At 43.1% G+C, this 25,601-nt stretch overlaps 1 protein-coding gene across 1 annotated transcript in view; it reads right to left on the reverse strand.

Moving 5' to 3' along the window:
* TMC3 (transmembrane channel like 3) overlaps positions 1-25,601 on the reverse strand; it is a 650,080-nt gene that overhangs the window by 506,006 nt on the left and 118,473 nt on the right. The window lies entirely within an intron of this gene.

The raw sequence follows: 25,601 nt of genomic DNA on the forward strand, positions 1-25,601 counted from the left end.
ATTTGTATGCTATTGGTACCGTTTCTCCCTCATTAGAGGTCAGGTACGTGAATCCGCATCTTCCTGGGATGACTCGGATTACAAGGTTGCGTGTATTGTCGCGAGTTTGCAATTTTGTTTTTGCTAACATGTCTGTTTGCAATGATCTCAAAATTTCTGTGTGTTTTTGAGTCCAATTGATTGGTTTAAAATCTGGTTTTATTAATTCATAGAGAGGTTTAACCCTCTCTGCATAATTTAGAATGTATGTTCTTCCGAAATTCAGGAAACCTAGAATTGATTGTAAGTTTTTCAACGTTTTTGGTGCTTGGAGTACAGCACACTTTTCTAAGAAGTTGTCTGCTAGGGATTTGCCTTCACTTGATAATTCATATCCTAAAAACAGGACAGTTAGATGGGCAATTCGTGACTTTTTAAAGTTGAATTTGTAACCCTCTGCTGCGAACCCAAGTATTATGGTGTTCACTCTTTTCAAGTGAGTATCCAAGTCATCATCTGTGAGATAGATGTCATCGACATGAGATAATGCCTCATCATCATACAGTTGTAGTAACTCTGTTACTCTTGCTGACAATAATCCTGGACTGTTCTTGAATCCCTGTGGGAGTCGACAGAAATTTGTCTGCGAGCCCATTATTGAGAAAGCGGTCAAAAACCTGCTTTCAGGTGCAATGTTTTGACAAAAGAATCCATTAGAGATGTCTAATGTTGTTTTTTATTTTTTGCGCACGATGTTATTCATTAGTGCTGCACTGTGTGAGTTTTGTACTGAAAATGTCTTGCAACATGAGTTAAGGTGTCTGTAGTCCAAAACTAGACGATATGAATCGTCTGGCTTGGAGACAGGAAACAAAGGATTGTTCATTTGTGAGGTGCATGTTTCAATCACCCCCTGGTATTCAAGTTGATCTAAGATCTCCCTGACCTGTTTTTTAGCTTCTTGCTTAATTGGGTACTGCCTTTGTGCAGTTGGTTGACATTTTAATTGGAATTTGTGAGGAGGAGAGTCCTCATCCCATCCTACATGATTTCTATATAAAGCAGGAGCCTGGGCTACTGCCCACTTTCTTGCAAGTGTATATTTTTTATGTATTGGAATGTGATTTGAGAAGGCAGGCATAATCATTTCTTCGCCATGAGGGCACTCCCTGACAAACTCTGGTGGCCAGTCTTTTTCAGCTAAAAGGATATCATAGCCTTTGGAAAGGTTATCCCAAAATAGACCCCTTACTTTCCTAGTCGTATCTCCCTCTATACGTAATGTTATCTCGTATATTTTATGAGGTTTGCTAACTCTGCTGTCTGCAGTTTCCACTTGAATGTATTCATTCATGTCCACTGTCGGAAACGCCGGAGCTGGATTTCTCGGCAGGAGAAAAGACAGCGTCTTTCTCAGCGCGTCAGGGAGGAGGGGCAGCGTCCGTGGGCTCTCGCATCAGCTGGGCTCTTCGGAAGTAGATAGCTGCTCTGCCCAAGGATTACCACTGTGTGTTTGCTTAAGGCAATGTTGGTATATTTATACCTGAAAGGTGCCTGGGTTTGACGTAAGGTTGGACATAAGACGTCAATGAAGATGTCACTAAGAACTGGCCGTTCCTACAGTGCTTTACTGGAGTTCTAGGACAAAATCAAAACAAAGGCAAGGGGGATTTCCCAGGTTGCTGGAGGCTTCGTTTTGTTTAGAGAACTCGGTGTGCTTACTAGGGGGCCGGAGAAGTAGTCTTGCTTAATGTGACAGCATGTGCTACGACTGAAGTATGGTTATGATTATTATGCCGTTGTATGGATATTATTGATTATAGCCAGACAAGGGCATGAAATGGGAATATCGATTCAGGTTTCCTAGATAACACACTACACTATTTGCATCTAAGATCAGAGATGAGGATGACAGTGAAGAGAATACTAGAATTATCCTCACTTACTATGAGAGATCAAAGGATAGCCAACAAAAACTGGGATATACTGACGAGTGATCCCACAATTGGACACAGGATACAAGACAGACCTAAGATAACTTACAGGAGAGGATGTAGCATTAGGGATATGTTAGTCCACAGTGATATCACAATGCCCACGACAGTTAACAAACACATTCTACAGGGTTTCTTCCGATGTGGATATTCTAAAGCTTGTAGAAGAAGCTATATGCAGAAGGAGTACACTACAGTGTGAGGACTTAAGAACATGAAGAACATATCCCAATTCCTTGCTTGTAGCACGTCTCATTTTGTCTATGTCCTGCAGTGCCCCTGCAAACTGAGATATGTTGGCACCACAAGCAAGATGGTCAAAAAGAGAGTTAGCAATGAGGGGTATTACTAACCAGAATCCGCACTACCCAGTAGCCCGCCATTTTCAGAGCAACCATTTTTCAGACAGCTCTCAATTCACATATTTTCCATGGAGCAAATACAGAATATGTCTAAAAGAGGAGACAGGACCCTTAATCTCAGAAAAAAAGAATCTAAATATATAATAAATTTCCAAACAAAAAATCCAGGGGATTAAATCTGGATGAGAAACTGGGAGTTCATTTACGCGAAACTTATCTCTCTTTTCCTATTCTCCATGTCCATTGTAGTTTCTAGGGAAGTTCAGATTCTGTATTGATACATCTACTCTTTTCCCTATGTTGTCAGTTTGTGTTTATTTCACAGTTATTATTGCTTTTATCTCACAGACATTGTTTAGTTTTTTTTACAGGAAGAAAGGAAGGGAGCCACTCTGCCCCAGTGGTGTTACCTGCACGGGTTCCCTACACTGTTCTTTGGAGGCACTTTTGGCTGGTACATCTACAGATAAGATTTCTTTACACTTTTGCTATCGAGAGTTTCTACAATTTTTGACTATGGAGCTATGATACTACTTGTTTCCTTTATGTGATTATTTTCAGCAGCGGTTGTGAGCACAGGCACTAGTTCCTTAATTCGACAATAGGTTCATCCACAGGAGTAGACTATACTTTCAACCCTGGGATCTCTAAGAGTCAAGCTTCACCTTCTTCACCTGCAAGCACCCGACCCAAGATGGTTGGCATCTTCTCTTTTCCTTCCTGGTCACTGGCTAGTGACCCAGACTCTGTCCTCTCTGCTTTCAGGTTCTTCTCGACTCCGATCCAGGCTTGGATCCATCCAGACACTTTCGACTTGGTCGCCTGCAGCACTTTCTTGCAGCTCGCCATTGGAAACGACGACGAAATCCGACACCAAAAGACACCTATGCACACGGCTTCCCTGGGTGAGGTAACATGAGTACTCCAGTGCTCTCGTGGGTATTGACTCAAGAACTGCCTAGTTCTAAAGGGGTGTGCTCCAAGTCCTCTTCTAAGTGTCCTTCCTTTGTAATTTTCCAACCGCGACTTTCCCCAAAGAGGTAAATGGTGATTCACTGCTGTGTTTAGACACTGCACGCGTCCCCCGTGGGTCCCCTGTGTCACTACCTTGGGTGGTTACTGGTTGCCACAGTGGTTCTATAGGCTCTAGGCCTTGTATCTATGTCAGTCGTGGTTCTTATACCACTTTCTTAGTATATGGTTTGTGAGGCCCCTAGGGCTAAACGTATACAGTGCTAATTTACTATGTGCTAAATAGGTTTAACTGAAGTACTTTTGCCTCTATCCTCATAAAGAGACTAGAGGAGTGTGTTTAGAATAAATACAAATATTTTATATATATATACCTGGTGTGGTTCTCCTTTCATTTGGTCATTTACGAGATTATAGACTGGTAAAACAAGCTGCTTTACATTCCTTCAAGACTTAGCCTGAAGGTTGCTCTCCACAGCTACCACTAGGATGGCTTTCTATAAGGTTGTCTTTAATCTACCATCAATAAGGGGTCGTTTGGACTGGTGCAAGGTGCCCACTAGAATTGTGGGCAGCATATGCCAGGCCAACTTCTCACAAGTGTACTTTATAGTTGAGCTGTTTAATGCCAGACACTGTTTGTTCATTGAAATGGGTCTATTGCATCCCTGGGTGTAATGGGGTTAAAAGTAGAATTGGATTTGAAGAGCGTGTTCATTGTGCCCTGATCAGTTGTACTTGTGGTTGCTTCATTGCCACGTTTGTCATAATTCATGCCTTGAGAGAGTTCGACATTGCATTTTCATACTTTAGCTCATTTCAACTTAAAATATATATATAGGCATATACATATATATTTATATGTAACTATTTCCTTTTTGGTAATGACATATACAAACAAAAACGGGGAGTTGCAATGGGGGCCTGCTTCTCCCCTAGCCTGGCATGTCTACATGTCGGTTATTGGGAGGAGCGGGTCCTCAATGTACTACACCAGAATTGAGTCAAAAGACACATAGTCCAATACTTAAGGTATATTGATGATGTCTTTATAATATGGAAGGGCACTGAAAAGGAGGCACTTGACTTTGTAAATGCCATTAATGACAACGATTTTAATTTAACCTTCACTTCTCATGTGAGCAGTACTACAATTGAATTTCTAGATGTCTCTATTTATGTAAAAAATCTGCAATTAGAAACGACCCTCTTTCGTAAAGCAACGCCGGGCAATGCAACATTGCATGCCAGCAGTGCGCATCCAGGCCACCTAATTAAAAGCATTCCATATGGTGAACTAATAAGATTGAAACGTATTTGTAGCACCATAGAGGATTATGAAACCTGTAAACAGGACTCTCTGAAGAGATTGCGAAAAAGAGGTTACAATGAAAGAACTTTAACACAGGCTTGTGTTTAGGCAGATGAGATAGATAGAGCACCTCAGATGAGATGCATCATTATTTATAAAATCATTAAAATCATTATTATTTATTTTTGCCTACGATTTCCAGATTTGACTTGACTTTACAAAATATCTCTATGCTCAGGCTTGAATACAGATAGATTTATGATGTGTTTAAAAATAAAAAATAAAATAAAATTTTGATAAGATACTGGTTTCGTCAGCTGCCCCGATTCTATATAGCCAGCTTTTTAAATAGGGTTTATAATTTTGACACCATATTATTTTCATGAGTGTCTATATTGGGGTAATAGATATTTATATTACATATCTATTTATTCACTGTTTCAAAATGTTTGCATTTTGCACAATAGACACTTTAATAGATGATAGCCTAATCGGAACCTTCGAGGCGTTATTTATTGTATTTATACTGTTAGATGAAATGCATATGATCTCAATAGTGTGTATTCATACAGAGAGTTGTTGAACATAAGACTCATACAGAAGGCCATGGAGTGATAGAAGTTTACATCGTCAGCATTATGCTGTTATTATTCTTGCACTTTAGTTTTTAATAATTTTGCTCATATGTGGTGCTATATATTTATATATATATATATATATATAATTTTCATATATAGATGAGTGCATATATTTTAAAACAATTGTTTTGTAGTTATATTTATAAATATTTAATTATTTAATTATTTCTTACATGCATTGCACTTTATATGTACACATGAGCAATTAGCACAATTGGTAAAAAATGTGGCCTTGAATAACTGCCCAGTGACTTCCTGAGTCTGTTTTTCATGCATTTGTTAGTCTCGTGAGGACAGATATATCTCTGTTTTTCCTTTCTATGGCCATGTGTGGTGATTGGGGAATGTAATCAATTGTATATATTTGCACAGCAATTCATGATTCCTTGTGTGATCAAGGGCATTCGTTGCCCGAAACGCGTTGCAAGGTGCATGATAAGAAAAAGAAAATAAACACGGCTTGAATGCAGCTGACCTGGAGTCCGTTTACTCTGTTCACCAAAAGGAGGTTCAGGAGTGGTGTTTGTTTTTGCATATGTATATATATATATATATATATATATATATATATATACATATATATATACATATATATATATGTATATATATATATATATATATATATTCGTCCAAAGTGCCCGAAGCATGGAAAGGCACGCGACGGCGCTCCAGTGAAGATGCAGCCTGTATTCCAGCTCCTTTTAAATTTAATTTTAGCCAACGCGTTTCAAGGATATGTTCCCCTTCTTCTAGGCAGCTCAACCCTCACACAGACAGTTCACGTCTCACTCGTTTTAAGCATCTTTTATTTCCATTATTGCCCACAGTGGGCGTGTGCTTAGTGCATTTCATTTCAGTGCATAGTGGGATATTGAGTCCGCAATGTCAGCACAGCATAATTCTTTCCTTTGGTAAGTTCCATGTGTGGTTGTATGTATAGCAAATTGAAATCCTATAGTAGGTTATAGTTGCTTGAAGACAGGCTTAATTAGCATATTTGAACGTCGTGCTGAATGGCGTTGCATAGTTCAAACACCCAGCCTCGTACCTTTTTAAATCGATGGTGCTCTTTCCCCACGGTCGGTGCCGCCGTGTCAATTTCTATTCGTCCAAAGTGCCCGAAGCATGGAAAGGCACGCGACGGCGCTCCAGTGAAGATGCAGCCTGTATTCCAGCTCCTTTTAAATTTAATTTTAGCCAACGCGTTTCAAGGATATGTTCCCCTTTTTCTAGGCAGCTCAACCCTCACACAGACAGTTCACGTCTCACTCGTTTTAAGCATCTTTTATTTCCATTGTTGCCCACAGTGGGCGTGTGCTTAGTGCATTTCATTTCAGTGCATAGTGGGATATTGAGTCCGCGATGTCAGCACAGCATAATTCTTTCCTTTGGTAAGTTCCATGTGTGGTTGTATGTATAGCAAATTGAAATCCTATAGTAGGTTATGGTTGCTTGAAGACAGGCTTAATTAGCATATTTGAACGTCGTGCTGAATGGCGTTGCATAGTTCAAACACCCAGCCTCGTACCTTTTTAAATCGATGGTGCTCTTTCCCCACGGTCAGTGCCGCCGTGTCAATTTCTATTTGTCCAAAGTGCCCGAAGCATGGAAAGGCACGCGACGGCGCTCCAGTGAAGATGCAGCCTGTATTCCAGCTCCTTTTAAATTTAATTTTAGCCAACGCGTTTCAAGGATATGTTCCCCTTCTTCTAGGCAGCTCAACCCTCACACAGACAGTTCACGTCTCACTCGTTTTAAGCATCTTTTATTTCCATTGTTGCCCACAGTGGGCGTGTGCTTAGTGCATTTCATTTCAGTGCATAGTGGGATATTGAGTCCGCGATGTCAGCACAGCATAATTCTTTCCTTTGGTAAGTTCCGTGTGTGGTTGTATGTATAGCAAATTGAAATCCTATAGTAGGTTATGGTTGCTTGAAGACAGGCTTATTTAGCATATTTGAACGTCGTGCTGAATGGCGTTGCATAGTTCAAACACCCAGCCTCGTACCTTTTTAAATCGATGGTGCTCTTTCCCCACGGTCGGTGCCGCCGTGTCAATTTCTATTCGTCAAAAGTGCCCGAAGCATGGAAAGGCACGCGACGGCGCTCCAGTGAAGATGCAGCCTGTATTCCAGCTCCTTTTAAATTTAATTTTAGCCAACGCGTTTCAAGGATATGTTCCCCTTCTTCTAGGCAGCTCAACCCTCACACAGACAGTTCACGTCTCACTCGTTTTAAGCATCTTTTATTTCCATTGTTGCCCACAGTGGGCGTGTGCTTAGTGCATTTCATTTCAGTGCATAGTGGGATATTAAGTCCGCGATGTCAGCACAGCATAATTCTTTCCTTTGGTAAGTTCCATGTGTGGTTGTATGTATAGCAAATTGAAATCCTATAGTAGGTTATGGTTGCTTGAAGACAGGCTTAATTAGCATATTTGAACGTCGTGCTGAATGGCGTTGCATAGTTCAAACACCCAGCCTCGTACCTTTTTAAATCGATGGTGCTCTTTCCCCACGGTCGGTGCCGCCGTGTCAATTTCTATTCGTCCAAAGTGCCCGAAGCATGGAAAGGCACGCGACGGCGCTCCAGTGAAGATGCAGCCTGTATTCCAGCTCCTTTTAAATTTAATTTTAGCCAACGCGTTTCAAGGATATGTTCCCATTCTTCTAGGCAGCTCAACCCTCACACAGATAGTTCACGTCTCACTCGTTTTAAGCATCTTTTATTTCCATTGTTGCCCACAGTGGGCGTGTGCTTAGTGCATTTCATTTCAGTGCATAGTGGGATATTGAGTCCGCGATGTCAGCACAGCATAATTCTTTCCTTTGGTAAGTTCCATGTGTGGTTGTATGTATAGCAAATTGAAATCCTATAGTAGGTTACGGTTGCTTGAAGACAGGCTTAATTAGCATATTTGAACGTCGTGCTGAATGGCGTTGCATAGTTCAAACACCCAGCCTCGTACCTTTTTAAATCGATGGTGCTCTTTCCCCACGGTCGGTGCCGCCGTGTCAATTTCTATTCGTCCAAATTGCCCGAAGCATGGAAAGGCACGCAACGGCGCTCCTGTGAAGATGCAGCCTGTATTCCAGCTCCTTTTAAATTTAATTTTAGCCAACGCGTTTCAAGGATATGTTCCCCTTCTTCTAGGCAGCTCAACCCTCACACAGACAGTTCACGTCTCACTCATTTTAAGCATCTTTTATTTCCATTGTTGCCCACAGTGGGTGTGTGCTTAGTGCATTTCATTTCAGTGCATAGTGGGATATTGAGTCCGCGATGTCAGCACAGCATAATTCTTTCCTTTGGTAAGTTCCATGTGTGGTTGTATGTATAGTAAATTGAAATCCTATAGTAGGTTATGGTTGCTTGAAGACAGGCTTAATTAGCATATTTGAACGTCGTGCTGAATGGCGTTGCATAGTTCAAACACCCAGCCCCGTACCTTTTTAAATCGATGGTGCTCTTTCCCCACGGTCGGTGCCGCCGTGTCAATTTCTATTCGTCCAAAGTGCCCGAAGCATGGAAAGGCACGCGACGGCGCTCCAGTGAAGATGCAGCCTGTATTCCAGCTCCTTTTAAATTTAATTTTAGCCAACGCGTTTCAAGGATATGTTCCCCTTCTTCTAGGCAGCTCAACCCTCACACAGACAGTTCACGTCTCACTCGTTTTAAGCATCTTTTATTTCCATTGTTGCCCACAGTGGGCGTGTGCTTAGTGCATTTCATTTCAGTGCATAGTGGGATATTGAGTCCGCGATGTCAGCACAGCATAATTCTTTCCTTTGGTAAGTTCCATGTGTGGTTGTATGTATAGCAAATTGAAATCCTATAGTAGGTTATGGTTGCTTGAAGACAGGCTTAATTAGCATATTTGAACGTCGTGCTGAATGGCGTTGCATAGTTCAAACACCCAGCCTCGTACCTTTTTAAATCGATGGTGCTCTTTCCCCACGGTCGGTGCCGCCGTGTCAATTTCTATTCGTCCAAAGTGCCCGAAGCATGGAAAGGCACGTGACGGCGCTCCAGTGAAGATGCAGCCTGTATTCCAGCTCCTTTTAAATTTAATTTTAGCCAACGCGTTTCAAGGATATGTTCCCCTTCTTCTTGGCAGCTCAACCCTCACACAGACAGTTCACGTCTCACTCGTTTTAAGCATCTTTTATTTCCATTGTTGCCCACAGTGGGCGTGTGCTTAGTGCATTTAATTTCAGTGCATAGTGGGATATTGAGTCCGCGATGTCAGCACAGCATAATTCTTTCCTTTGGTAAGTTCCATGTGTGGTTGTATGTATAGCAAATTGAAATCCTATAGTAGGTTATGGTTGCTTGAAGACAGGCTTAATTAGCATATTTGAACGTCGTGCTGAATGGCGTTGCATAGTTCAAACACCCAGCCTTGGACTCAATATCCCACTATGCACTGAAATGAAATGCACTAAGCACACGCCCACTGTGGGCAACAATGGAAATAAAAGATGCTTAAAACGAGTGAGACGTGAACTGTCTGTGTGAGGGTTGAGCTGCCTAGAAGAAGGGGAACATATCCTTGAAACGCGTTGGCTAAAATTAAATTTAAAAGGAGCTGGAATACAGGCTGCATCTTCACTGGAGCGATGTCGCGTGTCTTTCCATGCTTCGGGCACTTTGGACGAATAGAAATTGACACGGCGGCACCGACCGTGGGGAAAGAGCACCATCGATTTAAAAAGGTACGAGGCTGGGTGTTTGAACTATGCAACGCCATTCAGCACGACGTTCAAATATGCTAATGAAGCCTGTCTTCAAGCAACCATAACCTACTATAGGATTTCAATTTGCTATACATACAACCACACATGGAACTTACCAAAGGAAAGAATTATGCTGTGCTGACATCGCGGACTCAATATCCCACTATGCACTGAAATGAAATGCACTAAGCACACGCCCACTGTGGGCAACAATGGAAATAAAAGATGCTTAAAACGAGTGAGACGTGAACTGTCTGTGTGAGGGTTGAGCTGCCTAGAAGAAGGGGAACATATCCTTGAAACGCGTTGGCTAAAATTAAATTTAAAAGGAGCTGGAATACAGGCTGCATCTTCACTGGAGCGCCGTCGCGTGCCTTTCCATGCTTCGGGCACTTTGGACGAATAGAAATTGACACGGCGGCACCGACCGTGGGGAAAGAGCACCATCGATTTAAAAAGGTACGAGGCTGGGTGTTTGAACTATGCAACGCCATTCAGCACGACGTTCAAATATGCTAATGAAGCCTGTCTTCAAGCAACCATAACCTACTATAGGATTTCAATTTGCTATACATACAACCACACATGGAACTTACCAAAGGAAAGAATTATGCTGTGCTGACATCACGGACTCAATATCCCACTATGCACTGAAATGAAATGCACTAAGCACACGCCCACTGTGGGCATCAATGGAAATAAAAGTTGCTTAAAACGAGTGAGACGTGAACTGTCTGTGTGAGGGTTGAGCTGCCTAGAAGAAGGGGAACATATCCTTGAAACGCGTTGGCTAAAATTAAATTTAAAAGGAGCTGGAATACAGGCTGCATCTTCACTGGAGCGCCGTCGTGTGCCTTTCCATGCTTCGGGCACTTTGGAGGAATAGAAATTGACACGGCGGCACTGACCGTGGGGAAAGAGCACCATCGATTTAAAAAGGTACGAGGCTGGGTGTTTGAACTATGCAACGCCATTCAGCACGACGTTCAAATATGCTAATTAAGCCTGTCTTCAAGCAACCATAACCTACTATAGGATTTCAATTTGCTATACATACAACCACACATGGAACTTACCAAAGGAAAGAATTATGCTGTGCTGACATCGCGGACTCAATATCCCACTATGCACTGAAATGAAATGCACTAAGCACACGCCCACTGTGGGCAACAATGGAAATAAAAGATGCTTAAAACGAGTGAGACGTGAACTGTCTGTGTGAGGGTTGAGCTGCCTAGAAGAAGGGGAACATATCCTTGAAACGCGTTGGCTAAAATTAAATTTAAAAGGAGCTGGAATACAGGCTGCATCTTCACTGGAGCGCCGTCGCGTGCCTTTCCATGCTTCGGGCACTTTGGACGAATAGAAATTGACACGGCGGCACCGACCGTGGGGAAAGAGCACCATCGATTTAAAAAGGTACGAGGCTGGGTGTTTGAACTATGCAACGCCATTCAGCACGACGTTCAAATATGCTAATTAAGCCTGTCTTCAAGCAACCATAACCTACTATAGGATTTCAATTTGCTATACATACAACCACACATGGAACTTACCAAAGGAAAGAATTATGCTGTGCTGACATCGCGGACTCAATATCCCACTATGCACTGAAATGAAATGCACTAAGCACACGCCCACTGTGGGCAACAATGGAAATAAAAGATGCTTAAAACGAGTGAGACGTGAACTGTCTGTGTGAGGGTTGAGCTGCCTAGAAGAAGGGGAACATATCCTTGAAACGCGTTGGCTAAAATTAAATTTAAAAGGAGCTGGAATACAGGCTGCATCTTCACTGGAGCGCCGTCGCGTGCCTTTCCATGCTTCGGGCACTTTGGACGAATAGAAATTGACACGGCGGCACCGACCGTGGGGAAAGAGCACCATCGATTTAAAAAGGTACGAGACTGGGTGTTTGAACTATGCAACGCCATTCAGCACGACGTTCAAATATGCTAATGAAGCCTGTCTTCAAGCAACCATAACCTACTATAGGATTTCAATTTGCTATACATACAACCACACATGGAACTTACCGAAGGAAAGAATTATGCTGTGCTGACATCGCGGACTCAATATCCCACTATGCACTGAAATGAAATGCACTAAGCACACGCCCACTGTGGGCAACAATGGAAATAAAAGATGCTTAAAACGAGTGAGACGTGAACTGTCTGTGTGAGGGTTGAGCTGCCTAGAAGAAGGGGAACATATCCTTGAAACGCATTGGCTAAAATTAAATTTAAAACTAGCCATAAGAAATCCGCAACATTCTATTCCCAATAACTTTGGCGCCGATTGACGAATCTTCGTGAAACTTTCAAAACGTAAGGTCAGCTCTGGTCGGTCCTATCCTGAAAGTCTTGGGATGATTCATGTAGCAGGGTCCGAGAAAAAAGGGGGGTCCCAAAACGTGTTTTCCCATGCAATTTCCCATAGGATCTTTAGCCGCAGCTACAGCCTGAACTGCTGAACGGAATTAATCCAAATTTGGCAAAGAGGTAGTCCTCAGTTCAGACCCATGCCTTTTGCTTAAATTGTGTCAATCTGTTCAGTAGTTACTGAGAAAAGTACAGTTAAACGTACATATCAATCTATGGCCGCAGTGGAGCCGCGCACCCTGTGCGCACCCAGAGCGCACCGTACGCATACCCTGAGCGCACCCTCCCGATCACGCGCTGAATGCTAATTGTCTGTCAAGTGGTTGTCAACATTCAAAACCAGGAACTCTTGTCAGCCATTTTGTACCTCGTTAGAAGCGAGGATGAAGAAGTCTGTGGAATAAGTGTGCAAAACGTTTAAAGTGGGCAGGGTAGAAATACCCCGACCCTCTAGACCTACCTAGGGGGTCCTAGAAGGACTCCCAGGACCCCTTCAATTTTATTTTATTTTTTAAAACTGCAAAGTGCGCGCAGGGTGCAGGGATCCTGGCGTAAAAAAAAATAGATAGAACGGAGCTTCTTTTATAATTAGTCCCTGGGGGGACCAAATCCCAAGGGCAAAATTATTACATTTAAAGGGGTTCCAGGGGGGGCCCCCAGCCCCGGGGACTGCCACCCCCCAGAGCTACCAGAGCTACAAAGTAAATTGTGGGAGGGGCTCAAAAGCCCCTCCCAGTAGAATTTGTGGGAAGGGCTTAACAGCTCCCCCAAGCCCCGGGAACCACCACCCCCCAGGGCTTTATGTAGTGTGGGAGGAAGGCTGTGTGGCCCCCCTCCTGGAGCTCTCGAGGGCCCTGGGGACCAACACCTCCCAGGGTTGGCACCTGCAGTGTCCTGGGGTGCCCACCCCCAGGACACTTTTGTTTGCTATGAGAGAGCGGGAGTCTCCCGCCCTCCCATAGCAAACGTGGTTTGGATTTTGAAAGACAGAGCAGGGAAACCTGCTCTGTCTTTCAAGATCCAAACCATATTGCTTTTCCACACGGGGAGCTGCATGTTAGCAGCTCCCCATGTGGAAAAGCAATGCCGGCTCCCGAAGGACGCGGGGAGCCGGCTGTGACCGTGGGGGCATTGGGGTTCCCCCCATGGTCCCCAAAGTTTTTTCTAAGCCCATGGGGATGGTGTCCTGGGGATAATAAAAATTTGTGATAGGGACTATTTTTTTTTACGGTAAAATGAGGAGTTGCGCATCCAGCGCGGCGCTCAGCACATTCCCTGGTGTGCACACGTTGGAAGCACGACTACTAATCTGTAGGGTGAGCGACTCCAGCGCGTTTGGTGCACGACCTCTACGTATTGGATACACGATTCTGACGTGTTGGGTGCATGACTCCAAGCAAAAAAAATGAAACATTTGAGATATACATCAAGCGTATGTGTTTAGATCTTGGGTGGGTCTAGAAAGAGCAATTGTGTTTATTGACAGAGTTTTGGTACCTACAAATAAGTACAGATGCAGAGTCTAAAGTTTATGAGGAAGACTGTTTCCCTCATCTGTAAAATGTACACCATCTCTCCTATAGATGCCATCCATATTGAAACGCAGATTTTTGTGGTAAAAGGACCCCATTCTATAGTCTCGGAGAAAAGCAGAAACAGATTTATTCACATGTTTCCTAGATTTCTCAATCTGTGGACAAAATTGATTGGACCAGTTCCATTTTTGCCTTTGGCATATGTTAGAATGGAAAAAGGCTGTTTGGGGGAAAAGTGATATCAATTCTGCAAAGGTGTCTTTCATAAGAATTTGTTTCTGTATAAGAAAATCTGGTGTGTGACTGACATACTTCTTAATCTACAAATCAATTTCACAGGTAACTTATTCTTTTGTGAGGTTGTATTTGGTATATTTGTTTTTTATTAATATTAATGTGTTTCTCTTGGCTCTTGGTAAACTGCAGGGAGTAGTGTTGCATGTCTAGATTTAGTTTGCGAGACTGTGTATTAAAATATGTGGAATGTGTGCAGTCATGTTTCATGTTCCAGACTACTAAATGTTTTTTGGTGAAGTGCAAGGGGTACTGTTATTTGCCTAGAATCACACTGTGAGTTAGTGTGCATTTGGGAAAATTGTGAGAGATGTATTTGGTTGCTTGATGTGTTTGCAGACACATAAGTGCTTAAAAACTTTTCTTGATGTTAAGTTTTGGTAGAATTAGAAAATAGACATTGCTTTTGTATTTGGAAAATTAGTTACGCTTTAACATTGAAATACAGTAATGAAATATATGAAATGTGTGTTGATACTTTTATTTTTGTAGATCAGTAAGTGTTTTGATAACGTCTAAGAGATAGTCTTAGTTGTCTTGAATCACACTCTGTCTCTATGTAAGTTTAGGAACTGTTGTGAGAGAAGTATGTGCGTATTTCATGTACTTGCAGTTTTAGTACTGGTTTAATACTTATGCTGTTGCTAAGTTTTGGTAGAATTTAAAACAGTCATTGCTTATGTATTTTAATATGTGTCAGGCTTGTACTCTCAAATGTAGTAATGAAATATTTGAAATGTGTGCAGTCATCTTAACTCTTGTAGACTAGTGAATAGTGTTGCTTCTGTAGAATCACACTGTGAGTGTGTGTTAATTGGTAATGCATTGTGAGAGAAGCATTTGTTATGTGTGGTTTTAGTAATCATTTCAGTAAAGTGGAAGGGATACTGTTATTTGTCTAGAATCACACTGTTATCCAGTGTGCATTTGGGAAAATTGAGAGAGAATCATTTGCTTGCTTGATGTGTTTGTAGACACATAAGTACATGCACTCATGCAGTGAGCCAGGCTTTAGGGCACGCAGTGCTTCAAACCCCTAAGCACTATGCATGTAGTGATCTAACCACCTTCACACTTGTATTTCAGGCCTACAATTCCCCAGTTAGTATCCATACACTTCAGGAAACACCCTGTTATTGCTCTTGGCAACCCATAGTGACTCTTTCAGTAGTATGTAGTAATCCTTTCAGTAAAGTGCAAAGAATACTGTTATTTGTCTAGAATCACACTGTGAGTCAGTGTGCATTTGGGACAATTGAGAGAGAATCATTTGCGTGCTTGATGTGTTTGCAGATACATAAGTACATGTACTCATGCAGTGAGCCACACTTGTATTTCAGGCCTACAACATAGACACTGAAAGAGTTATATATTTGACATTACCAGACTGTAAATCAGTGTCTTTCAACAAACTAGTTAAAGCATCAAATCAAAACATGGAGTGTAGCCAATGCAAATCAGAAATGTTATCAACATTATTTATACAAAGATACGGACAATATATAATTTTAATGATGCAACATTGTACAGCTGATGGAAGGAAATTAGACACTTTAATAAAACATTTTGTAGCAAGTCAACTATCAATATCAGGAAGGACTTTGTAGCAGTAGCAATACTTTTCCATGATGGTCCTTTCACAACATCTGGACATTACACTGCCTATTTAAAATGTGATATAAGCTGGACATATTGTAATGATGCTCAGTTGGTTTTTAAACAACGTTTGCCAAGCGTATTACCAAATTCCTACCTAATATTTTTAAACCAAAAGTTTTAGGAACATAATTAGGCCTCTGAGGAATTTATTAATATGATTTAATATGATTACTAGTGGACAATTTAACTAAAAAGGATTGCAATAATACCATTTGGCCTCAAGGAAAGGTGCATCATTGAGTTAGGGACTTTTTCTTGCACATTGTCTCAGTGTATATTTTTAAGCAACAACATTTACAGTGTTTATAAATTTAACTTAGAAAATGTTCTTAGAAGTAAGCATTTTATATATGTGTGATTTGTATTATATGGTATGTTATTGAGGATGTAGTCTTAGGTTTTTTTAAACAATCTTATTGATTGTTTTTTTTTTGCCCACTGTTATGTGATGAGTACGATTGAAATCACTGCTTACAGTGAAATACAATATATTCTGAGAACAGGAAAAAGGCAATGAAAATAATTTGTGAAATGTTAAAATTATGCTGTGTTGTAAAAAATATAATATATATTATAACTGTATTTTTTCTTCTCTTTCACAGATCCTAATGCTAAAATATGACATTTTCAACAATTTAAATTATAAAAAACAACTGAAAAAAATGTGTAGTGTTTTTTTTTTCTATTGCTGTGAAGGTACAAGTATAACTAAGTATTAAAATGCACAATAGCCTGTCTTCGCACACAGGTGAAGAAAGGGGACATCAACAGAGTAGATATGTGTGGGAAGATGCTTTGTGGGCATTTTAAGTTACAGGATAAACTTAACATGAATACTGAGTGTCACTGGGGGCCAACTAACCCACCAGATATGTGCAGAAAGTGCCACAGAGTTGCATTGCAGAGAGGTATAAAATAAGACACGGCTTCAGAGCACCTCTCTGCAACGCACCTGTATGGTATTTAATAGAGAGACATGGTGGGCTAGTAGGGGCGAGGGACTTTCAGGATTAAAAGAGACAAAGTTCCTTAACTTAAAGCACGTCAGAGAGTGTGTTTGCACATGTCACATCAGGCCCCATCCCTTCTCTTCACTAATCTATAAAAGTGTCCTATCAGCTTGCCAAAACGTAAGCACTTATAAATGTATCTTGTTTTCTGTTTGCAGTACTGAAATTATTGTACATATTATTCCTATAGTTAAGGATTGGCCTAACCATTACGCCTAGTACAAATTAATTTCTTTATATACTATGCAAACAGATCTGGAAGAAGCTACAAAGTATTAATACAGTCTTGAAAACACCCAATTTATACCTATGTAGTTTTGGAATCTCACTGTCTTAGGATATTGTGTGACATGAGTGTGCCACTCACTTTCTTTGGCTGTCTGCTGCTGCCGGATTATCGCTGTTTGCGAGAGGACGGATCAACTCTCTTTCTGTGTTCTCAGGTGCTGCCTCCCCGAGGACTCGCTGGTGTGAGCGAGAGCTGCAGTCGGCACGCTCTGTCCAGCGCTCCCAGCTGGAGTCCACAGGGTTAGAGGCCAGGGAAAAACTACCCGCGTAACCTGGGGGACTGCGAGGACCAGCAATCCCTGCACTGACCAGCTGGTTCCTCTTCCCCCAGGCGCCACGCCCACGGACACACCCACCGGCGAAACGTATATCAACACCATCAACCCCACCGCGACGCGGGACGCGCGCGGGTCGGCGCACGGAGCTAAGCCCGGGCAAAGGGCGGGCCGTCTGTGGCCGTCCGGGGACGTACGAGGACGGGACGGGCCCCCCTCTTTCAACTTGCTCAACTTTACAGAAAAAAGTTCTTCTCCCGTAAGAGATTTGGGGTAAGCCAATAAACCACAAACAACAGTAGAATATCCATCAAATTATTGGTGAATTGAGCGATATATAAAATAAATTAATAAACGCTTATCAGTAAATAAATGGGTTTCAAAAAACTGCGATCCCGTATTATATTTATGAAAAGAATGGGGACGGAGAATGCGATACGGAAATCCTCAAATAAAGCCATAAAACCTGGTCGTATAACTCAAACGCCGGCAATTAGTACATACTTCACCACGCTTGCTGCTAAAGATACACAAGAATCTCATACATTAGGCAAAGAAATATCTCTCGACTCTTCAGTAATTAATAGGGAAACCGAAAGCGCTTCAATGATACCTAATTCACAATCTAAACTGGGTCACCTGGAGCCTGAGTCAAGTAATAAATCATTTTGTACCCCAAAAGATCTACAAAACCTAGACCAGGAAACGTCTACCCTAAAAACCTCAACACCGATAAAAAATAGAGGGAGCGCAATGTTATTTGAAGATTCAAAATTTAACAAATCAAACTCAGGGTCAGAAAAGTTGGAACCTGGGACAAGCAATATTATTCAGGAAAAAACATCTCTTCCAATCACCTCACTTGACCTTTCGCTGGACCCCTTCAATCTTAAAATAAATAATAATATCATTAACACAACCTTACCTATATCTAAAGCCTTGTTTTCACTACAAGAGATTTTGGAATCAGTTCTTTCTTTTCTGGGAAACATTTTAGAAAATTCCGACCACACTTTGGACGTTCAAATAGGGATATTAAAACATCTAGTTGAAGAAAAAAAGAAAAAAGACTTCTTCACAGTAGAGAAAAATAATACACCAACGAAAACCAAACTTGAGCGAAATGATATACCAAAAGAATATAATAAAGATCAGAAGAAAAGAATACGCGACTTCGGCACACAAACATCAAATACCCAAATACAACAAAATGAGAAGACGGATCATCCAAACGATTCAACAATATATTCCCTAAAAAAACTTTTTAAAGAAAAACATCAACAAAAAATCAAACACTTCCCAATATTTACAAAAACATACGAAACAAATAATCCCGCAAATGATTCTGTACTAGATACTCAGGAAATACATGCTATTAATACATCAAATCAAGGAAATGGAGAACCGATAGCTAAAAAGAAACAGGAAAATAACATAGAAGGAAGGAAAAGAAGGAGGAAAAAACCAGTAAGAAGGATTCAAAAAAAGAAAACTCGCAAACTAAAATTTCGAAAAACAGTTATAATACATAATTTGGAAGAGGATCATGGTGACAACATAATAACATCTCAAAGCACTGAAAAGTCAGCAAACAGTAAAAACCTTGAAGATAAGATGCCACAATTAGATCCTAGAGTTAAAGAATATGTCCCACTTAGACTTTCAGAGGAACTAGACCAAAGCAACAACAAAAATACTAGGGAAGTCATAAATAGGTACAATCAAAGGGAGAAAGAGTCTTCCTCCAAAACTCTATAATTTGAGGAACTCTTTCCCACTGATTCAGCTCCACTTAATAGAGGAAGGATAATACATCTATTACGTCATATAAGGTCTTTACAATCAATGACCAGTAATGATCTTGATTTAGTAATCTTTCCTAATAAAGACAATATTAAACTAGTAAGGGTAACATTCTGGTCGTCTGTTCTCCCAGGGATCATACTTAATGAAAAGGAGACACTGCATAAATACGGATATGATGTAGTCGAAAAATTGGAACTAACGGTCAGTAAAACTCCAATTTGGTATAACGCTCAAATACGTGCACTCTCTAATTCACATGTGAAAGAATATCAGAGAAATTACGACGTGATAGAAGATCAAGAAAACACGGACTTTGAAACACACTCTGTAGGGCAAGAAAAACTAAAAATTTTGGTGGATAAAGGACAAAGGGCAGTTTGGTACCATGCTCCTAAAAAACCCGACAATAGCAACAGCATAAAGTCCTGGGCTTGGGTCTCTGAGACTCTGAATAGAAATAAAATCATGAGCATTCAACAACAATCTGTTTAGCACAGGCCTAAAAATTACATCTTGGAATATCGCAGGTAGAATTAAGAACAAACTGCCTACGGCCTTGAGGAATCTGCCAGATATTCTGATCCTACAAGAAACGTGGGCAACTGAACCTATTACTCTCAAAAACTATTATGTATACGAAATCCCAGCAACACCTACTAAACGAGGTCATGCTAAAGGTGGTTTGGCCATTTTACTGAGTGAAGAATATCAGTGGGCGCAGGAAATAGTAGATACTAATCTAGAAAACTTACAGTGTATTAAAATCTTCGCAAAAACACATAACACGGCCCCCCCAAAGGCAATTCTCCTCTTTAACGTATATGCCCCCCCAGGTAAAAAGCACGATAAAGTATTCTTAGAAATCATGGAAAAGATCGTGAATACAACAGAAAACCATCTTTATTCATCCTTCTTAATTGCTGGTGATTTCAATAGTAAAATCTCCAACACAGAAATCAATAAGTGGGCAAAATTATACTTAGAAGAAGGCATGGAAACTATAATCCCGCAATTTCCTGAGGGCATATTAATTGATAAAAGAGGTAAATTGCTATTATCAACACTGACTAATATGAATGGAGTAATAGTGAATGGTAACATGGAAGGGGACATTCCAGCAAACTACACCAGGCGGGGTAACGGGACTTTATCCATTATAGACTACATCATCAGCAGTATGGATCTGCTAGAAACAGTCACGTATCTGCATAACCAGTTTTGCCAAGAAAGTGATCACGCACTAATGAAGTTAACTACAGATTGGATACCTAAATCTTCTCCAGCCTGCCATATCATCTACTATAAAAGCAATATAGTGATAAACAGTGCACAGAGACGCATCTTCTGGAATTCTTCGACTCTCGATAAAATTACTTCACTGATTGATCACTCTCAATTCTTAACAAGAATATTTTCTGAGAATCCTATTGAAAAGGATTTCAAAAACGCAATCCTAAAGATGACAACAAAGGACGCAGTAGATAATAATAAGAAGAAAGACAAAAATATGCGTACCACTAAGAACTCTGAAGTAAAGAAAAAGTTAAACAAATGCATACGCTCCCAATATATGAACTCTACACCATATGTGAAGAAGGAAATAAATAAATTGAAAAATCAATTGAGACGTGAGAATCAAAGAAATAAAAAAGCCTTACAAGACCGTAATTGGGTCGACATCCAGATAGCAGTGAATAAGTACAATCAGCGCAGATATTGGTATCTAATTGCCAAACTAACTGGATCAAAAAAGAAATTACAAACAATACCGGTCCCTCCGAACGACTGGGAAACTTTTCTGACAGATCTTTACAAAGCAAACTTAATAATACCATCTGAAAGTAGTGAGGTTAACACCAAAGGAAAAGATAAATGTCCAATAAATAAAACTACAGCTATATCGGTTGAACTGAATATACGTAATGCAAGAACAACTGGTGCCTCTGGCCCGGATCAAATTCCGATCAAAGCATTACAAGTCGCCCCGAAGGAATGGAGTCAGTTGCTATGTCCCCTTTTCAATTATATTTTTGATACTGGCCAAGTACCAAAATCATGGCAGGGAAGCATTATCATCCCCATTCACAACAAGCATTAGAAATGCAATCGGGCTCGGATTTATTTGAGTTTGAGCTAATGGCATTGTAAATGCCAATGTCTTTTTGCCATGTGTTATGGATTGTGTGCATGTGGTGTGTAGTGGAAGTATGTTGGTTGAATTGTAATTTTACCAATGGTGGCATGCTGTGCTTTATATGAATATGTTTAAAAGTAAAGTGTACCATACTGCGATTGCTTGGTGGAAAAGTGCACTGCCGGCTGGAGGTGTGTGTGCCTGGTGGAAGGGTGCACTGACGGCTGGTGGGTGTGTGCTTGGTAAAAGCGTGCACAGATGGATGATGGCTGTTGGTGTTTGTGCATGGTGAAAGCATTCATTGACGGCTGGGGGTGTGTTGTTGTGTGTGTTGTTTTCTGTGTGCTGGTGAGTGTGTGCTGGTGAGTCTGTGGGGGTGAGCCTGGGGAGTGAGTGTGGTGGTGAGTGTGTTGTGTTGAGTGGTGACAAGTGTGTGGTGTTGAGAGACTGAGGTGTGTGGTTTGTGTGTGCGTTATGTGTGTGTGGTGTATGTGTGTGTGGTGTTTTCTGCACACTCACACACTGCCCCGTAACATTCACACACTGCTCACCCGCACACTCCCAATGTCACCCTGCATAGTCACACACTGTCACATAGTCACACACTCAGCAGCACACAGCACTCAACAACACTCTGCCCTCAACAGCACTCTGCCCTCAACAGCACTCTGCAATCAACAGCACTCAACAGCACTCTGCCCTCAACAGTACACAGCACTCTGCCCTCAACAGTACACAGCACTCTGCCCTCAACAGCACACATCACTCTGCCCTCAACAGCACACAGCACTCTGCCCTCAACAGCACACAGTACTCGGCCCTCAACAGCACACAGCACTCTGCCCTCAACAGCACACAGCACTCAGCCCTCAACAGCACACAGCACTCAACAGCACACAGCACTTTGCCCTCAACAGCACACAGCACTCTGCCCTCAACAGCACACAGCACTCTGCCCTCAACAGCACACATCACTCTGCCCTCAACAGCACACAGCACTCAACAACACACAGCACTGCACTCAACAGCACTCTGCCCTCAACAGCACTCTGTCCGCAACAGCACTCTGCCCTCAACAGCCCTCTGCCCTCAACAGCACTCTGCCCTCAACAGCACTTAACAGCACTCTGACCTCAACAGCACTTAACAGCACTCTGCACTCAACAGGATTCTGCACTCTGCACTCAGCAGCATTCTGCACTCTGCACTCAACAGCACTCTGCACTCAACAGCATTCTGCACTCAACAGCACTCTGCACTCAACAACACTCTGCACTCAACAGCACTCTGCACTCAACAGCACTCTGCACTCAACAGCACTCTGCACTCAACAGCACTCAACAGCACACTGCACTCAACAGCACTCTGCATTCAACAGCACTCTGCACTCTGCACTCAACAGCACTCTGCCCCCAACTGCACTCTGCCCCCAACAACACTCTGCCCCCAAAAGCACTCTGCCCCCAACAGCACTCTGCCCCCAACAGCACTCTGCCCCCAACAGCACTCCGCCCCCAACATCACTCTGCCCCCAACAGCAGTCTGCCCTCAACATCACACAGCACTCACCAGCACACAGCACACACTATCAACAGCACACATCACTCTGCACTCAACTGCACTCAGCACTCAACAGCACTCAACTGCCCTATGCCCTCAACAGCACTCTGCCCTCAACAGCACTCTGCCCTCAACAGCACACAGCACTCAACAGCACACAGCACTCAACAGCACACAGCACTCAACAGCACACAGCACTCTGCACTCAACAGCACTCAACAGCACTCTGCACTCAACAGCACACAGCACTCTGCACTCAACAGCACTCTGCACTCAACAGCACTCTGCACTCAACAGCACTCTGCACTCAACAGCACTCTGGCCTCAACAGCACTCTGGCCTCAACAGCACTCTGGCCTCAACAGCACTCTGGCCTCAACAGCACTCTGCCCTCAACAGCACTCTGCCCTCAACAGCACTCTGCCCCCAACAGCACTCTGCCCCCAACAGCACTCTGCCCCCAACATCACTCTGCCCTCAACAGCACTCTGCCCTCAACAGCACTCTGCCCTCAACAGCACTCTGCCCTCAACAGCACACAGCACTCATCAGCACCCAGCACATAGCACTCAACAGCACACAGCACTCAACAGCACACAGCACTCAACAGCACACAGCACTCAACAGCACTCTGGCCTCAACAGCACTCTGGCCTCAACAGCACTCTGGCCTCAACAGCACTTTGCCCTCAACAGCACTCTGCCCTCAACAGCACTCTGCCCTCAACAGCACTCTGCACTCAACAGCACTCTGCCCCTAACAGCACTCTGCCCCCAACAGCACTCTGCCCCCAACAGCACTCTGCCCCCAACAGCACTCTGCCCCCAACATCACTCTGCCCCCAACATCACTCTGCCCCCAACAGCACTCTGCCCTCAACAGCACTCTGCCCTCAACAGCACTCTGCCCTCAACAGCACTCTGCCCTCAACAGCACACAGCACTCATCAGCACCCAGCACATAACAGCACTCAACAGCACACAGCACTCAACAGCACACAGCACTCAACAGCACACAGCACTCAACAGCACACAGCACTCAACAGCACACAGCACTCAACAGCACACAGCACTCTGCCCTCAACAGCACACAGCACTCATCAGCACACAGCACTCATCAGCACCCAGCACATAACAGCACTCAACAGCACACAGCACTCAACAGCACACAGCACTCAACAGCACACAGCACTCAACAGCACACAGCACTCAACAGCACACAGCACTCAACAGCACACAGCACTCAACAGCACACAGCACTCAACAGCACACAGCACTCTGCCCTCAACAGCACACAGCACTCATCAGCACCCAGCACATAACAGCACTCAACAGCACACAGCACTCATCAGCACCCAGCACATAACAGCACTCAACAGCACACAGCACTCAACAGCACACAGCACTCAACAGCACACAGCACTCAACAGCACACAGCACTCAACAGCACACAGCACTCTGCCCTCAACAGCACTCTGCCCTCAACAGCACTCTGCCCTCAACAGCACTCTGCCCTCAACAGCACACAACACTCAACTGCACACAGCACTCAACTGCACACAGCACTCAACAGCACACAGCACTCAACAGCACACAGCACTCAACAGCACACAGCACTCTGCCCTCAACAGCACTCTGCCCTCAATAGCACTCTGCCCTCAACAGCACTCTGCCCTCAACAGCACTCTGCCCTCAACAGCACTCTGCCCACAACAGCACTCTGCCCACAACAGCACACAACACTCAACTGCACACAGCACTCAACAGCACACAGCACTCAACAGCACACAGCACTCAACAGCACACAGCACTCTGCCCTCAACAGCACTCTGCCCTCAATAGCACTCTGCCCTCAACAGCACTCTGCCCACAACAGCACTCTGCCCACAACAGCACTCTGCCCACAACAGCACTCTGCCCACAACAGCACTCTGCCATCAACAGCACACAGCACTCAACTGCACACAGCACTCAACAGCACACAGCACTCAACAGCACACAGCACTCTGCCCTCAACAGCACTCTGCCCTCAATAGCACTCTGCCCTCAATAGCACTCTGCCCTCAATAGCACTCTGCCCTCAACAGCACACAGCACTCAACAGCACACAGCACTCAACAGCACACAGCACTCAACAGCAACCAGCACTCAACAGCACACAGCACTCAACAGCACACAGCACTCAACAGCACACAGCACTCACAGCACACAGCACTGCACTCTGCACCCAACAGCACACACCACTCTGCACTCAACAGCACACAGCACTCTGCACTCAACAGCACACAGCACTCTGCACTCAACAGCACACAGCACTCTGCACTCAACAGCACTCTGCCCCCAACAGCACCGTAGCGCTGCTCTTTAACGTAAACGACAGACGGGTGCCGTGCACAGTATGTTCGCTTGGGAGCCTTGAGATTACCGGCTCAGGATTATCCCTCCTGGTAGGTTTTGCATATGCACCCTTTAAACACAGTGTTTAAAATATTGGGGGTTAAGAAGGGTCCTTCATTTCTCTCCGTTGGTTTGCGGTAGCCTCATTTACGTTCTGTTTACAGAGGTGGGGCTCCTCCTCCACATTGGATGTGGCTGCCTCATCCAGCACGTAATGTTTACAGAGGTGCCCCCTCCCGCGTTGCCTGTTGTCTGAGCCTTGATTTACAC

Source organism: Lissotriton helveticus, chromosome 3_1 (genome assembly GCF_964261635.1).
Source record: "Lissotriton helveticus chromosome 3_1, aLisHel1.1, whole genome shotgun sequence".
Classification (NCBI taxonomy): domain Eukaryota; kingdom Metazoa; phylum Chordata; class Amphibia; order Caudata; family Salamandridae; genus Lissotriton; species Lissotriton helveticus.